The sequence below is a fragment of the Triturus cristatus genome, chromosome 7 (genome assembly GCF_964204655.1).
Source record: "Triturus cristatus chromosome 7, aTriCri1.1, whole genome shotgun sequence".
NCBI classification, from domain to species: Eukaryota; Metazoa; Chordata; class Amphibia; order Caudata; family Salamandridae; genus Triturus; species Triturus cristatus.
Genome location: NC_140590.1, coordinates 1,570,961,193 through 1,570,980,256, shown reverse-complemented (window position 1 = coordinate 1,570,980,256; position 19,064 = coordinate 1,570,961,193). Strand labels below are relative to the sequence as shown.

Sequence of the window (19,064 nt, the reverse complement as noted above, 5' to 3'; positions counted from 1 at the left end):
GCATCCTAGGACCGGTTTCTGGCTATCAGCCGTTATCAGCCAGGATAGCTTGACTCCAGTGGCGTAGTGAGCACGGGTCCCACGTCTGGGAATACCCATCCCACTTAGGGCGAAAAGCGTTACAACAAACAATTGATGGACGGAATGCTGACAATGCAGACATTCTCCCCCAGTCAAGAGATCTGGGTTAAATCCATCGTTCTTTTGCCCACTCCACCACCCCAGTTTAGACATGGCCATATGCAAATCAGTCTTGACCCTGTGCCTCATGGGAGCAGTCCAGCCCGAACTGCCAAGCCATGTCTTCACTGGACCGGAATCAAGCATCCTAGGACCGGTTTCTGGCTATCAGCCGTCATCAGCCAGGATAGCTTGACTCCAGTGGCGTAGTGAGCACGGGTCCCACGTCTGGGACTACCCATCCCACTTAGGGCGAAAAGCGTTACAACAAACAATTGATGGACGGAATGCTGACAATGCAGACATTCTCCCCCAGTCAAGAGATCTGGGTTAAATCCATCGTTCTTTTGCCCACTACACCACCCCAGTTTAGACATGGCCATATGCAAATCAGTCTTGACCCTGTGCCTCATGGGAACAGTCCAGCCCGAACTGCCAAGCCATGTCTTCACTGGACCGGAATCAAGCATCCTAGGACCGGTTTCTGGCTATCAGCCCTCATCAGCCAGGATAGCTTGACTCCAGTGGCGTAGTGAGCACGGGTCCCACGTCTGGGAATACCCATCCCACTTAGGGCGAAAAACGTTACAACAAACAATTGATGGACGGAATGCTGACAATGCAGACATTCTCCCCCAGTCAAGAGATCTGGGTTAAATCCATTGTTCTTTTGCCCACTACACCACCCCAGTTTAGACATGGCCATATGCAAATCAGTCTTGACCCTGTGCCTCATGGGAACAGTCCAGCCCAAACTGCCAAGCCATGTCTTCACTGGACCGGAATCAAGCATCCTAGGACCGGTTTCTGGCTATCAGCCGTCATCAGCCAGGATGGGTTGTATGACATGGTGCAAAATGTTTAAAGGTAAGTAATAAATAACGTTTCGGGTTTTGCTTTATTGAAGTAAGCATGTAGTAATATATCTGGGTTTGTCTGTAGATTTAAAACTGTAACAAACATGAAAACAGTTTTTGTATTATGTGCAAGTCAGTAGTAAAGTAGTTGGTACTTTGACTAGGGTAAACATTTAAATATGATTATCTTTTACAGAACAATATCTACATAACTACCCACAGAATGCCTACACAAGCTCGGATGAAAAAGCAACAGAAGCAACTACAGTATGTTTGCAGAAATGAGTTATAAAAGGGGCAAAATGCAGAAAGAGTGGTGAAAAAAAAGAGCTTCTAGTGAGAGGACAAAGCCATTTCTTAAAAATATATATGCACGATTGCAAAGATTACAACATAAAGAAAATGAAATTATGACTATGGGAAACAATAAGAGTGAACAAAGTGTACATTGCAAGAACAGAAAAGATTGCAAAAAACATGGCCACACCTTAACCAGGAGACAGAAGCAGTTTAAGGAAATCAGAGTCAGGATGTTTCATAGTAGAGTGGTTGTTAATCTACTGAGAATTTGAAAAATTATAGAAGAAGGAGAGATGCACTGAAGAAGAAAGAGTTGTGAGAGTAGGCGATAAGGCCTTTGCTTTGAAGAAGAGTCTTTTCATTTTGATTCTAAATAGAATAAAGTCTCTTGACAAAATAGTGCTGTGCATAAGGAGACAAAACCAGAAGAAAGGATTAGTGAATAGAAGTAACTTTTGTACAGTGATTAGTGGAGAATGGATACATACTTCTTATACAGAGCCTTTCTTTAATGAAGAAAACTATCTCCAGGATAACAGATTAGCTCATGCTATTGATGTAAGAGGATGATGTTATGGAATGAAGATTGGCAGTCCTATAGCAAAAGAGGGGATGGTACCTAGTAATGTAGAAGAAGTTATTGCAGAAGAGGTACAAAGAAGGAGTAGCCAGGCCCCTGTAAACAAAGGGAATTGCAGTACTATTTTTAGAAGTAGCCAGCAATACATTGATATTTAAGGCAATTCTTACGTACATTTCCAAGGCAAAGTTTAAAACACATAATACGTACTTTACTAGGTTTGGATCCTTGAAAGCTGAGAAAGCATACACATTTGCAGGTGCTCTCACAAGCTTGTTAATCAAAGAAAGTGTGCCAAAGCACCTTTTATCATTTTAGAATGTTAGCTGTACACCACTAAACAATGTGAAATTTAGTTAGGAGGCTGTACTATGTGAAAACTCCAGCTTTATGTTTAGGAGAAATACCACAGCGCCATCAAGAGATGTAATAGGAACACACAGTGTAGTCACGTGGCAACCTGAAGTAAAGTATTGTCAGCCTCCAGATCACACCTTAGTGTGGTGAGAATAGGGCACTTTTGCATGGTACTGTGGCAGAGGTAGAAAAGGTTTGTGATGATGTGCAGTTTTGTTTCTTTGGTCCAGAACAGGACTGTAGGGAAATTGAAGAGTTGATAACAGGAGGAGTTGCAGGACAGGACACAGGTACTACAGTTGATAGTTTTGAAGAAGAGATAAAGGGCCATATGTAGGTATCCTGGAAATACCGATTCCTAATTACCGAATTTTACCGAATCGGTATTTAGAAATCGGTATTTCCTATGTACCTAAATATTCGGTAAATTTTACCGATTCGGTAAAAATCGGTAAATTTTTACCGATTCCACAATACCGACCGTTGTTCCAAAATCGGTAAATACCGAATCGGAATTGAAAAAAAAATGCTATTGTGGAATCAGCCAATCCTGTGCAACCCCCACCCCTCCCAACCAGGAAGTGGCCACACCCAGCCAGGTGCACACAATCAGAACCCTCTGGAGAGGCTGGGAGTGCAGAGGAGAGCAACAGAGCCAGTGCCTGAACTTACACAACAAATCTTGCACAATGGCCAGCCAGGACACAGAAAGAGAAGGAGGGGAAAGAAAGAGGAAACTGAAATTCAGTCCGAAGGAACTGCAGGTACTTGTGGAGGAGGTAGTGAGGCAGCACACTAAGCTTTTTGGAAAGCAGTCCATGCAAGTGGCAGAATCTGAAAAAAGAAGGATCTGGCTTGGAATCCAGTCGCAGGTAAATGCCATAGGAGTGACCCCCCGGGACATTGATGTGCTCAAGAAGCGGTGGTATGACATCCGGATCATCACCAAGAGGAAGATGGCTGATCTGAAAAAACAGGCCAGCCAGACAGGAGGAGGAAGGAACAGGGCACCTGCCCTGACTGAACTTGAGCAGCTTGTGGAGTCCACAATAGAGCCAGAAAGTGTCGTTGGGATTGGGGATGCAGACAGCTCGGCCAGAGCTGCTCCCAAACAAGTTAAGAAGCATGCGCAGCATTGTGCCCCCCCTTCCCCTATCCCAAATCCCCAATTGGGCCATGTGAATCCCACTCCAGTACAGGTTTTTGTGCAGACCAGCAATGCATTATGGGAGATGTAGTCAGTGAAACCTCTATCATGACAGGAATAGCACTGAACAACAAGGCATGTGACACAAATCAGCGATTAGCAGGCAGAGGACAATGAGCTAGTGTAGCAGAAATGTATTATGATGTTAGCAATGCAGGCCTGCAGGTTCACTGAGCTAATGTAAAATTTCTGTCCACAGGCGAGACATCGCGCAGGACTGCTCAGGGGAAGGGGGAGAGGGCACCCCGGAAGGACATCACCGAGAAGGCCACCATGAGTGCAGGGCACACAACAGCACCACAGCCAGCCTCCCCACCACAGCCAGCCTCATCACCACAGCCAGCCTCCCCACCACAGCCAGCCTCGCCACCACAGCCAGCCTCGCCACCACAACCAGCCTCGCCACTACTGCTAGCCTCACCACTACTGCTAGCCTCACCAGCATCAACACCACCTGCAGTGGTTAGACCTAGGAGGCGTGCTGTTGCCAGACTGCATGTGTCCGAGTCCTCCTCAGAAGACTCGAGGGAGGAGGAAACATCCATTGTGCCACTGGATGGTAGCAATGCTGGTTTGCTGTCCACCTCAGAGGGAGCACACACAGGTGCCAGACGCCGCCGCAGGGCTCGTGTGAGCATTCCACCTCCACAGGGTGAGAGCCATGGTGTCTTTGGAGGGCTGGAGGCAACCATGGTGAAGGTGCAGCGCCTACAAGGCAAGGCAATCCAGTCAGTACAGCGACAAATGAAGTGCCTCAATGACAAAATGAGCAACATTGACAAGGGCATAAGCTCAATGGCTGAGGGCATGAAGGAGATGGCTGCGGGCATGCGGGACATGTCCCAGTCTGTGATGCTGCTGTGCAGTAAAATGGATGAGGACAGAGCAACACGGCGAAGGGAGAGGCAGAAAATGGAGCACCATACGAGGGCAGTGAACCGCCTAGCAACTGCCACTTCTCTGCTCTGCAGGCGCTCGGTGGCCATGCAGGAGGGGCTGTCGCACTGCAGCACTGATGTTTCTAGGGGGCTGGTAAAGGTGACCACTGCTCCTGAGGTGTTGCTTACGAGCCAGTCTGCCACTACTGGTGCTGTGGATGTTGGGGATAGTGAGGACACAACCAGTCGGAGCAGCATTACCCCCCCTGTAACAGACACCCGGAGGAGCAGCAGACGGCATGGAGCTGCCACTGGTTCCACAGCCTCTGAGGACATTCAGTCATTGGCATCCCGCACCGTAGTGCGTGGCCGCAGACGCTGATGCAGCCCACACTTCCAGGACAGAGTTGGGTGAAGTTACCCATGACTTCCTACTATGGATGTCACATATTTGATAGCCAAGTTTGACCGTTTGTGTAGTGGCGTAGTGCCCAAAAATTAAAACTACGTCATTGCATCCAACAACTGGCTGTGTCTCCTTACTTACCTAAAAATAGTTACATGTGATCTCTGCCCGTCTCTGTCTCCCATCTGTTGCTGCTGGCACTCCTGCTGCGTTGGGTTCTGGCTGTGCAAATTCATCATCATTGTCCTCAAAATCAGTTATTTCCACTTCTGCACCTTTCTTGGTGGCAAGGTTGTGCAGCATTGCACAAGTTGCAATTATTTTGCAGCAGATGATGGGTGTGTACTGACGTGCGCCTCCGCTTTTGTGGAGGCAGCGGAACCTGCTTTTCAATAGTCCAAACATGCGCTCCACAACGTTTCGTGTTGATTTGTGTGCCATATTGTATCGTCTCTCACTCAGGGTTGATGGGTGTAGGTAGGGAGTGAGGATAAATGACCGCACGGCATATGCACTATCGCCTAGGTGAGAAAGAGGGTGCCATTAGTCACATACACCAATATACATTAATCTGCAATAAGTATAAGGGAGTGTCACAGTGATTTACCTAGCAGGTATCCTTCTCCAAATTCTCCCGCAGCCAGGCGTGTGTAGATACCACTGTTCTGGAAGATGTATGAGTCGTGGGTGCTCCCTGGAAATTTGCCACAATGTCAGTGATTATGTTGGCAGCATCGCAGATTACCTGCACATTTATGGAGTGGGTGGACTTTCTGTTCCTGTAGATATACTCAGTGGCTGCTGGTGGGCAGATTGGAATGTGTGTGCCATCAATACAGCCTATGACATGCGGGAACTGTGCCATCTGGTAAAAGTCTGTCTTGGTTTTCAGCAGTTCCACCTGTGTGTTTGGGAAGCTAATGTAGTGTTTCATCCTCTGCATCATGGCATCCAGGAACTTTCTGAAGAAACGGGACTGGCAACTCTGAGATACCCCGCCTACCGCAGCTATCACCCCCTGGTAACTGCCAGATGCGAGCAGATATAGGCTACAGAGCACCTGCACATGTGGTGGTATGGCGTGCGCCCTTGTTGTTGGATGGTCCAGGAGTGGGTGCAAGGCCCTTATCAGGTCCATGATGGTTTGGGGGTGTAGCCTGTACCTTTCATGTATCTCAGCCTCAGTCTGTTGGAAGAGTGTGATGCGCTGTCTGTAAATGCGCTCCTCCCGTCTCCAGATCCTCACACCTGCTGCCTGTAGACGTAGGTGCCTTGCAATCACATAGAGAGCCGCCATGCTGATCACACTGTTGCATTTTGGGATTGCTTATATACACTGTAGCTGATTACCACCTGCTTTCACTCAGTGTTAATTGCCGACTCTTAAATACCGAATTTCGTGAAATTCGGTATTACCGATTTTACCTACATCTCTTTTCTCGTTTTTACTATTTCTTATTTACCAATTCGGTAAATAAGGATTCGGTAATTCCGATTCGGTAATTTTTAATTCGGTAATGATGAATCGGTATTTACTGATTCATAATTACCGAATCCTTCTTTTTGGCCTCCTACATCTCAATTGCCTAAATACCGGTCGGTAACGGGAAAATTACCGAATTTCGGCCGTTACCGACCGGTATTTAGCTACCTACATATGGCCCTAAATCTTTAAGACAGTATGTTCTGAAAAACCAGAGTATGTTTGTATATGTTGTCGAAGAATCAAACCCGGACTGTTAACTTATATTTAAAAAGTGAAAGAGAGAATAATGATAACTGGCAAAAGTTTGTACTGCACGTATTTGTAGAACAATGATTTGTTTTGACAAAAATAACAAGTTATATTTAAGTTCTAGCTACAATAAATCAAAGGTACTAAAATGCCTGTACATAACAAGTTAGAACTAGTTCCCATTCCAGGCTATAGTACGTATAGAGCCAAAGACAGGCAAGTAAGCCCCAACAGAGTTGCAGTAAAGTCCAAAAGGCAGAATAGCGTATTTGCCATTAGATGGTAAAAAACATTGAAACCTTAGGGGTAGATAGAGATTTATAGGAAGGACTAGTAATTCTTTTAAATGGTGTGCCTAGCAAGAACAAGAAGAAATGGTAGGAATTTGTAAAAAGCAACTTTATGTCTGGTACAAGAAATGTGGAAAACCTGCAAGATATCACACATAGGGAGGATCACACATTTACATCAACAGGTCAGATTGAGGAGGTGGATCAGTCCAGCACAGAAGAAATTTATGAACATTATAGCATCCACCCTTTGCATTCTAAAGAGGTTATTGGTGATGTCATTGAGCTGTTTCAATGAAGGAAGCTAAAGGAAGTTCATTAGTGTGCCGATTCCGATCCGTTAAAAAAATTTACCGTCCAACTCGTATCTGTATGTTTTACGTACGAATCGTATAAGTCCCGTACAAACGGCGAAGTACAATTCGTACTTGAAAAATACATACGAATGACCTCGGGAAAAGTCTACGAGACGTCCCCGGACAGTTTTACGTACGAGTTGTAAAACTGAAGTCCGAGTGCACAAGTCCGATCCGTACCGGCGTTCCGAATCCCCAAGCGTATGGAAAAGTCACGTATAAAGCGAACTGTGCACGACCCACACCCTGGGTACACTTGTGCCTGGGGTACGAGTTGTACGCCCCCCCCAGCCTCCCACCGCTCCTGCGTACGTCTGCACCATACCCCCCAGCCCCCGCATGTACGCACCGTACCCCCTAGCCCCCGCATGTATGCACCGTACCCCCCAGCCCCCGCATGTACGCACCATCCCCCAGCCCCCCGCATGTACGCACCGTACCCCCATGTACATGCGGGAGGCTGGGGGGTACGGTGCGTACATGCAGGGGCTGGGGGGTACGATGCGTACATACGGGGGCTGGGGATACGGTGCTTACATGCGGGGGCTGGGGTGTACAGTGTGTACATACGGGAGCTGGGGGGTACGGTGCGTACATACGGGGGGCTGGGGTTATGGTGCGTACATGCAGGGGGCTGGGGGTACGGTGCGTACATACGGGGGGCTGGGGGTACGGTGCGTACATGCGGGGGCTGGGGGTACGGTGCGTACGTACGGGGGGCTGGGGGTATGGTGCTTACATGCGGGGGCTGCCCCCTTTTCCTCGTGCATCGCGGCGTACTTAGCTTTTCCGGCACTTTTTGGCTCCCGTAAAAATATCGCCGTGCGGAGTGCTGTGGGTACGAATCGTACTTGCTGGTCCGTAAAACGCTGCCTGACTCCGTGCGGACGTCGCGGACGTGCTGTCCAGGATCGGAATTGTATGTATTTTTTAGCCGTACGGTGTTTTTTACGATTCGTACGGAAATGGTATTTCAGTACGAATCGTACTTGCTGGTTTGTACGGTGGAGTTCCTGGGTACGAGTCGTACGGAGAAAACGCTTCGTACGACCATTTGTGCCCGGGTTTTACAGGATCGGAATCGGCACCTAAGTGTACGGGAAAAAAGTTTAGAAGCTCTGTGTTTCCCACAACCTTTTGCTACTGGAGTAGGTGACAGGTATGACGAGCGGCCTGTGCAAATACCTGCAGCTAAGTATAGATGTAGTAGACCCAAGATTTTGTCAGTGTATTCTATATATAGTTCACCTATTATTTGAGAGTGACTTGTCGGAGCTCTCATATGCTGTGAATCATATTCTAAAACCAGGAATTAATTTACATAATATATCAACAAGAGAACTTTTGAAGAAAGTTGAAGGAAAAGATGAGCACTTGGAATACAATTTAATAAACCTAATGGCATGTCAGTGTGGGACTAATGAATATTGGTATCGGCGTCCTGGTGAACTGAAGTGCATGTTGAGGAGCCGTGGTGCACCTTCTCGGTTCCTGACTCTAAGTTGTGCTGAATATTCACAGGATCACGTGCTAGAATTCTTGCAGGAGGCAAATTCAAATACAAAAGACATTCATCTGAAGATGACAGGAGAACTGTGCTCACTAAACCCTGCAAATGTTTGCATATATTTTAATCACAGATTTCAAGCAATGATGTCTTTCATCTTGAACAAAACAAACCTCCTATTGGTAAAGCGATTGATTTATTTTGGTGTAAAGAGTACCAAGCCAGAGGTACTCCCCATATTCATATGCTGTTTTGGGTAAAATATGCCCCAAAGTTTGGAACAGACAGTGATGAGTCTGTGTTGTCTTTAATTGAGCAGTATGTAACATGCTCCATCCCAAAGGAGAGTAGTGACAACAAATCAAGACAACAAGTTCTACGATTCCAAAATCATAGATGTGAAAAATACTGTCTGTGAAAATCCAGAGCAAAAGGGAAATTTTATACAAGTTATTGTTTCAGATTCCCATGACCTGTCATCTCACAAGAAAGAGTTAACAGCTTTTTGTCTGCGAGACATACACTTACAAGGAAATCACTGAAAAACATATACAACCTAAGAAGAAAAGTTTTTCCCTCGGTGTTTAAATGAATCCACATTATTCTCTTTCAACCTTCTCCTTATGCACTATTAATGTACGTGTTTTTATCTGCATGTGTTTTTCCCCTGTGTGTTTTTGTTATAAATATTGTATATGTATATGTATTGTGGGCTGTCTAGCGACTTAACAACATTTAGTGTGACCCTCTGATACAGAACCTCATGTGCGCCATACTTGTATCCTAATAGAGCAAATTTCAATGTGACGGATAGAGACTAGTAATCTGTGTATAAGTATATGTCAGTGAAAACATGGATGAAGGTAAATTTGCTGTGGCTGGATGTGAAAGATGCTTGGTGAGACATAGCAAAGGAAATGTATTCAACCATCAAAAGCTAAGTTGCCAAACTCCAGACGAAACAGAGTGTTTCTATTTAGCCTTGTTACAGTTATTTAAGCCATGGCGAACTAAAGGTGAGCTACTTGGAGAATTTGACTGTTATGAGCACTCATTCAATGCAGTGAAAGACAGCATTGGGTGATGTGTTTCCAGTGTATATCCAAATGTTGAGAGAAGAGATTGAACAAGAAGAAATAATTGTTGCTGAGATAGCAGGATAGAGTTCTCAGAGCAGTCAAAGTTCAGCACCTGGAAGTCAAGATCCTCTTGGACAGCCAATCATTGAAAATGAAGCTGCAATAACTAAAAATGAAGTGGAGAATGCAATGCAGTAAGTAAGTGGGAAACTGTTGTTTTAGGACTTCTAATACAGCAATTAAATGCAGATCAGAAAGATATTTTTGAAGCGGTAAAAGGTAAAGTAGAACATGGATTTCTCCATGAGAAAAAAGTGTGCATTTTGTACATACAAACCAGTTCTATTGTTCATAGGTGGTCAAGCTGAGGAACTGGAAAAAGCTTCTTGATTAAAGCACTGACAAGTTACCTACAGAATAGTCAGTGCACCAATATGCTTAGCTGCTCATACTGTTAAAAGAGTTACCCTTCATCGCTTATTAATGCTGCCTGTTTAACATGACAACAAATTACAATGCAACAAACTATCTGGTGCTGTTTGTCATGAAGTGAGAAGAGTATTGAAGCCATTACATCTATTAATTATTGATGAAGTTAGTATGGTGTCTAAACTAATGCTAGCTTTTATACATTTAAGAATGCAGCAAATGTTAAAAAGTGACTTTGATGTACTTTTTGGAGGAAAACACTTAATAGTCTTTAGAGACCTGCTACAACTAACTCCCATAAAAGGACAGCCTGTATTCAAGAAACAATTACATAATGAAACTAGGAATTCACTAGGAAGTATTGGAAATGTAAACATTTGGGAAAACTTTCAACACAAAGAGTTAGTGCAAAAAATGTGGCAAGCATCAGATATGAATTATGCAGATGTACTAAAGGATACAAGAGTGGGAGTTCTCACAAAAGAGGGAAAGACGGTATTACAAACCTGTCTCACGAAAAATTTGTTTCCAAGTAATTTTTCAGCTGCTTAAGTAATGTATAATTTTGTTACGGAAGAGATGTCTATTGTTTGTTTGATGCCAACTCTTGAGGAGTGCAGTAAATTCAATGAACAATGATTGCAACTGAAAAAAGAAAAGATTGTCAAAATTGTAGCAAATGACAAAATGGAACATCAAGGAAATACAGTGGTACTAACAGAAAAACTGCAATTGAAATTGGATAGTTAAAAAAGTCTGTGTCGAACAATGTAGGATTAGAAAAATAATTAAGTATCTGTAAAAGTTGTTGTGTAATCTTACGTCATAATTTAAATGTTGTAGAAGGGCTAGTAAATGGCGCTATGGGTGAAGTTAGGAAATGTATTAATTATCCAAACAGAAATAATGCAGAATATTAACCATAACATTTTATGATATTGCTGAAGCTAAGCAGATTGGTAGATGTGTTGTACGTTTCCTACTTGTGAAAGCCTTGTATGTCCAGCGAAAGCAGTTCCCAGTGTCTTAAGCATATGTAAAAATAATTCACAAATCACAAGGTTTAAGTGTAGATAAAGGTCTTGTTAATATTGGTAGCAGTGTATTCAAAGAAGGAATGTATCATGTTGCTTTGTCGCAAATTAGAACATTTTCTGTCTTATTTGTGATTGATTCTGATGAGAAGAAATTAATTGAATGTGAGCTGTGTAATGGAGTATAGAGTAAGAGCTCAATATGCTCCTGATTTAGGCCAGTATGCTGTGGTTGGAAAAGCTAAACTGTGTCCAAAGCGGAAAATATCAATGCAGTGTATCAGAATTGAACAAAAAATTAACAAAAAGAAAATCAACAGGAAGTAAAGAAAAGAAAACTACAGTATAATGAGGAAATACAAGGCTATCACTTTGATAATAAATCTGGAGTGTATTTTATGTGAATGTAGTGCTAAATGGACGATATAATTTACCTCATTTTACTAATTCTATTACAGAACAGGTAGATACAAGAATGTCTTCACAACTATGTAGTTTAGTTAAATCATTAAGAAGTGACAGAAGTATTAAACATTCTGCTACTGGAAAAAAAAAACGATGACTGTACTGGATTAGTAGTGTTCTCTCAAAATCTTCGTCAGGATGCTCAAGAATTTCTAATAGAAATTCTTGGACTATTAGATGAAGAGATCTGAATATCAATGAATTATTTGGTTTAACTTATATAAATGGACCCATAACTGTGAATGTACGTCTAGCATTGAAATCAATACAGAATGATTCCCCTACTTGACATTACCAGATTGGAACGCTGTGCCATTTGAAGATTTAACTACAAACACCCTTCAAGATGTGACCTGTCAAAAACTGCAGATCTGAACTTAGGTCAACGTTGTTTCTACAAAGGTATGGAAAATTTGTCATGCTACAATGATGCAGAGTGGATGGTACTCAATTGGGAACTACAATTACAAACTTTAAAGCTGCACACATTTCTATCCCAAAAAGAACTTTCACAACTATAGCAATCATATTTCATGAAGGAGTTAATATAACTCCACAATATATTTAAGATGTCAAACAGGATGGACAGAGTGCAATGACATACAAGTGACATGCAAATCAAAACTACCTAAAAAGTTACCAAACTCATATCTGCTATTTCTAGAACCAAAGTTCTAAGGAGAATCTAGGATAAGAAAATGTGGCATTGTGTTGATTTATTTATGGATTATGTGTTTCTGAGACATTATTCAGCATATTGGGGGTATTGCCTACAGCAAGTTGTTAGAAATGAAGGACTCTTTTTAACTGCGGGAAAGGAATTTCTAAAGCATTTGAGGTCTACATTGTGTTACTACAGATAAAAAGAAAATGGAAGTACTATAATACCAGTGGCCTTAAGTTGCTTGTGAAAAGTCTCTTCACCACTAAAAAAAAGTCCCCTTTTGTTTTTGCTGTAGCAACGTCTACGTAGTACTCTGTGTTATGTTTGTCATACATGGACTAAGAACATTTTAGACATCAGTTGGCCTACCAGGTATGATGTTTACAAAAGGGTATGGAAAAAGGAACACTGATTCATAATTGTTGAACATTTTGTACCAGATATAAAAATATCAGAAACAGTTTTAACATTAAGATGCTTTCATTAAGGTGGTAACCTATCTGCCAGCCAGTATTAACAAACTTGTAGTGAGTGAAGAGAACAGTATGACATATTTGTAATTATATACTGTGCACATTAAGTTTTTTTGCAATCCATTGATTGTTTTTTCCCACTGTTTAATGATGAGTTTTCATACAAAGCACTGTTGAAAGTGAACAAGTATGAAAGTTGAAAACAGGACAAAACAGTAAAACATTTGCCTATGTTGACTTAAAGTTTGGTTAAAAAATATTATATATGTATATCAGGTGCTTCCCACGCACTCATACAATCAACCAAGCACTACCCATGCAGTAATCGAGTCAACCAAGCAGTACCCATGCACTCATCCAAACACCCAGACACTATCCATTCACTGACACAATCATTCAGACACTACCCTTGCAACTCCGGCACTACTCATGGACTCATCCATTCGCCCAGGCACTACCCATGCAGAACATCCACTCACCTAGGCACATCCCTTGCACTCATCCATTCACTCAGGCACTATGCATGCGTTCATCCATTCACTCAGCACTACCCATGTACTCATTCAATGACACAGGCACTACCCGTGCACTCATGCATTTACTCACTCACTATCCATGCACTCATCCATTTACCAGGCACTAACCATGAACATATCAAATCACCCAGGCTCTACCTTTGCACTCATACATTCACTCAGGCACTATCCATGCAATCACCCAATTAGTCACACAGGGTTCATGCACTCATCCAATCTTCCAGGCACTATCCTTGCCCTCATCCATTGCAACTCTGGTGCTACCCATGGACTCATCTATTCGCCCAAGCACTAACAATGCACATATCCACTCACCCAGGCTCTACCTTTGCACTCATCAATTCACTCAGACACTATCCATGAAATCCCCCAATCAGTCACACAGGATTCATCCACTCATCCAACCACCCAGGCATTATCCTTGCCCTCATCCATTCAATGAAGTGCTATGCATGCACTCATCCAATCACCCAGGTGCACTTTTGCACTAATCCAGTTGCCCATATGCTACCCACGCACAAATACAATCAACCAGGCACTATCCATGCTCTAATCCAATCACTCAAGCAGTACCCATACACTCATCCATTCACTCATGCACAACCCATGCAGTCATGCAATTAACCAGGCACTACCCATGCACTCATTGAGCCAATGAGGTGCTGTCCATGCACTCATCAAATCACCCAGGTGCTACTCTTGCACACATCCAGTCACCCGGCAGTACCCGTGCACTCATCCAATCAATCAGTCACTACCCATACACTCATCCAATCACTCAGGCACTACCCATGTAGTCATCCATTCACACAGGCACTCCCTATGCACACATCCAATCACCCAGTCACTACCTTTGCACTAATCCATTCAGTCAGTCAGTACCCATGCACTCATCCAGTCACTCAGGCACTACCCATGCAGTCATCCAATGACACATGCACTACCCTTGCAGTCATCGAATCACCCAGACACTACCCATGCATTCATCCATTCAATGAGGTGCTACCTTAGCACTCATCCAAGCACCCAGGTGCTACCCACACACTTATACAATCAACCAGGCGCTACCCGTGCACAAACCCAATCACCTAAGCAGTACCCATGCACTCACCCATTCACTCAGGCATTATCCATGCACTCACCAAATCACCCAGACACAACCCTTGTGCTCATGCATTAAATCAGGCAATACCCACACACTTATACAATCTGTCAAGCACTATCTATGCAGTACTCCAGTCACCAAAGCAGTACCCATGCACATATCCTTTCACTCAGGCACTACCCATGCAGTGATGCAAACAGCCAGGCACTACCTATGCACTCATCCAATCACCCAGGCAGTACCCACATACTCATCCAATCACCCAGGTAGTACCCGTTCACTCATCCAGCCACCGGTAACTATCCATCGACTCATTTATTTACCCAGGCACTACTAATACACTCATCTAATCACCCTTGCACTACCAATGCACTTGTCGGTTCACCCAGGCACTACTCATGTACTCATTAAATTACCCAGGCACTACCGATGCACTCATCCAATCACCCAGGCACTATTCATGCACTCATACAATCACTCAGACACTACCCTTGCACTCATCTAATCAATCAAGCGCTACCCATGCACTCATACAATCGACCAGGCACTACCCATGCACTAATCCAATCAACCAAGCAGTACCCATGCACTCGTCCAGTCACCAAGGCACTACCCTTGCACTCATCCATTCACTTAGATACTATGCATGCACTCATCCAATCACTTAGGCACTACCCATGCACTCATCCAATCACCCATGCACTCATCCAATCACCCAGGCACTATTCATGCACTCATACAATTACTCAGACACTACCCTTGCACTCATCTAATCAATCAAGCGCTACCCATGCACTCATACAATCGACCAGGCACTACCCATGCACTAATCCAATCAACCAAGCAGTACCCATGCACTCGTCCAGTCACCAAGGCACTACCCTTGCACTCATCCATTCACTTAGATACTATGCATGCACTCATCCATTCACTGAGGCACTACCCATGCACTCATCCACTCACCCGGGCACTAATTAATCATGCACTCATCCATTCACCCAGGCAGTACGCATGCACCCATCCAAACACTCAGGCACTACCCATACACTCATCCAATCACCCAGGCACTGTCCGTACACTCACACAATCACCCAGGCACTACCCCAGCACTCATCCATTTACTCAGGCACTACCCATGCACTCATCCATTCACCAGGCACTAACTATGCACATATCCAATCACCAAGGTACCACCTTTGCACTCATCCATTCACCCAGGAACTACCCATGTACTCATCCATTTACTCAGGCACTATCTGTGCTTTCACCAATTCACTCAGGTACTATTCATTTAGTCACCCATTCACTCAGGCACTCCCCATGCACTCATCTATCCACTCAGGCAGTACCCATGCATTCATTTCATTATCCACATGCCACTGTTGCATTCATTATAACTGTAAACATGTTGGGTTCTTTGGGAGGATTTGCCTTTTTTGTGATTTTTCAAAGTATTAATTTTTGTCTCCTTTTTTGAAACAAAAATTAACCACAACTGGCAGTGGACAAACTTGAAGAGGCTCTCATAAACCTGAGAATACTGCAAGGACCCAAAGACAAAAATAACATTTGTGAGTCTTGCAAATGTTGCAGAAAGCTGTTATGCTCTGCTCACCAGCACTAACCAAAAACCCAACCGTTCATACAGTAAGTGGCCATCCGACTGCATTCAGGTGCGATGTCTTGACACTGTTGTTGAACTTCATAAGGCACTCTTTGTCCAGGTATTGATGCACTTGCTAAAGATGTAGATGGACGTTCAACCTCTCGCTGTCTCTTCGCAGATTTTAATCGGTTGTTGTGGAATGATTTCAGATGGCCGATCATTCAAGAAGCTCAACAAGAGTATTTTTTATTTGTACCTCTCGACAACTTCTTCTCACAAATTGTGCATTGCACAATTTTGGCCGCAGTTTTGGATTCTCCAGAAGGAATTGAGAGGAGCTCACATGCAATGCTGTTTTTTTGCTGTGGATACCCCTCATTTTCAAAGTCTTCTGAATGCAGTTCCTGTACTTCCTTATTTTCCGGTTGTTGCTGGTTTTGCCGCTGTTGTTGTCCTGTTGTTTGAGTTGCCATTTCTTTAAAAAAGAATTTTAGCAGAAAATTGCAGACACCTTCTCTTACTGAAGTGCTCACAGAGAATGAACCAGAAAGATGTAAATGTGTGTTCTTCCCAATGTTATAGTTGAAAAGTGTATCCTCCAATCATGTTTCTTTGTTCCCGGTCACATGATCTTCGATTGGCGTCATCACAAAGACCGGAAATTGAACAGAATAATATTTTCTTTGAAAATAAGTAATCAAACATAAATGTTAATCGACTAATATTAAATCCCAAATGAGTATTATTCACTGTAATATGCATAAATAGGTGTTATACACTTTACCAAAAACATGCCTTCATCGCGGTTACTGACGTCATCACGATCACAAAAAACACCAAATAAAAGTGTTTTAATTGAAAAAATTCTTCCAAAAGTTAGGTTTAAAGAGTGTATCAATAAACAACTTTTTTTAAAAACACCCAAACTTCGTGACTACCAACAACGCCACAGTCTATAGAATCACTGCAAAAATACAAAACATCACACTGAAGAAGCTTTTTCACAAAAATCACACAAACTCAAATATAAACTCCACATTAATAAACAACTAGTGTCTTCTTTTAAGTAAAGTCTGTTTATATGTATATTTAAGACTTCCTCAAAAACATGTGCCTTTAGCGACGCCACCGTGGATATCCCAATGCCGTCGCAAATATAAAAATGGAAAGAAAAAAAACGCTTATTAAGCCACTAAAGAAAAAACAAGCTTATAAAAATACCACTTTAAGAATAATTTTTGTTGGAAAATACAATTTAAAAACCTTAAATATTCAATTAAAAAAATCATAGGTTACATTAACATTATTGTTGGGGATTTGAATTTGAAAGACCTCAGAAATCCACTGAAATAAACCAAGGTTACAGGGACGTTATAATGATGATTAAGCATTTAAAAAACCTTAGGAATTGAGTGAAAAAAAGAAAGGTTACAGAAATGTTATAGTTAGGCTGACATTCAACTAAAAAAAACTGAGAAATTCAGCAGTTACAGTTAGCTGAACTAACTATAACTCGAACTCCCTCAATCCATTGCTTATGTCGTCACATATTATATCACTCATGACATGGGCAGTGACATCACTCACCACATCTCAAATGACATCACTGATGGCATCACGCATGGCATCATCCACAGAATCTCTAACTCACTCACTCACACCACAATAAAACCTTTCATACACCTTTCATACACCAACTACCACACTACCATTCTCAAAAGCATTGACATACCCATACCAGTACACCTTCTCTTATTCATATGTCTTGTCTACACACATATCCACTCAGTCACCCATACAGCCACTCATACACTAACTCACTCATTTATACAGCTGCTGATATATCCACTCATACTCCCATACAGCTACTCACATACTGTCAGTCACTCCTAGAGGTACTCATACACCTACTCAATCACCTAGAGAATCACTCACACAGCCATTTACTCACCTTTACAGTTATACACACTCACTCACTTATTCATGCAGATACTAACACATACTCTCTCACCTATACAGTCACTTACACAAGCACACACTCACCCATATAGCCACTTTTGCAATATCTCACTTAAACATACAGTCACTCAAATACTCTAACACTCACCTATGTTGACTTTCACATATCCAGTTACTCACCCCCATACCACTGACACATTCATCCACTCATTGACATACCCATACACACACTCAGTCACCTATACAGCCCCTCACTTACATACTTGCTAACCCATACAGCCACTGACTGACTCATCCATGCAGGCAGTCACACATCCTCTCACCCAGCCACACATACACTCATATACCCATACAGGTACTCAGACACCTAATCAACAACCCATAAAGCCACACACATACCCACTCACTAACCCATACAGCCACTTAGACAACATATGACAGACTGATACCGACATTCTCAAAACCTAGTCAGTCACCCTTACAACCAATGTGACACCTAATCACTCGCTTATACAGTAAGTCATGCACCCACTGAATCATCCATACAGGAACTCATACACCCACTGATTCCCAACACACCTTGGTATATATATTTAAAAGTCATAAACCTTTTTAAAAACACTCACAGTCACTGGATAATGTTATTAGTGATGCCATCTGTGAAGTCATTTGAGATGTTATCGGTGATGTTTTCAGTGATATCACTGATCATGTCATGAGTGATGTAATATGTGAGGTCTTAAGTAGCGCATTGTGGGGGCGTGAGTTATAGATAGCACAGATAACTATAACTGCAGAATTTCTCTGGTTTTGTTCGAGTGAAATGTCAGCCTGACTATAACATTTCCTAACCATAACGCCCCTGTATTATAATATATATTATATTATATATATATGTATATATATATATATATATATATATATTCACTGAAAAAACCATGGGTTTCACACACGTTATAGTTAGGAATTAGCATTTAAAAAACCTTAGAAATTCAATGAAAAAACCAAAGGTTTCACACATGTTATAGTTAGCTGGACATTTCACTCGTAAAAAACCAATG

General features: G+C 42.7%; 1 protein-coding gene across 2 annotated transcripts in view; it reads right to left on the bottom strand.

Annotated features, from left to right (window-relative positions):
• The window catches only part of LOC146812411 (uncharacterized), a 249,307-nt gene that overhangs the window by 127,165 nt on the left and 103,078 nt on the right, over nucleotides 1–19,064 (bottom strand). The window contains exon 1 of one of the 2 annotated variants that reach the window (XM_085619406.1): nucleotides 10,668–10,796. The exons of the other annotated variant lie outside the window; for it this stretch is intronic. The gene's annotated coding sequence lies outside the window, so the exon portion shown is untranslated. Of the gene's footprint in view, nucleotides 1–10,667; nucleotides 10,797–19,064 lie in introns of those variants that run through there. 2 annotated transcript variants of the gene reach the window in all.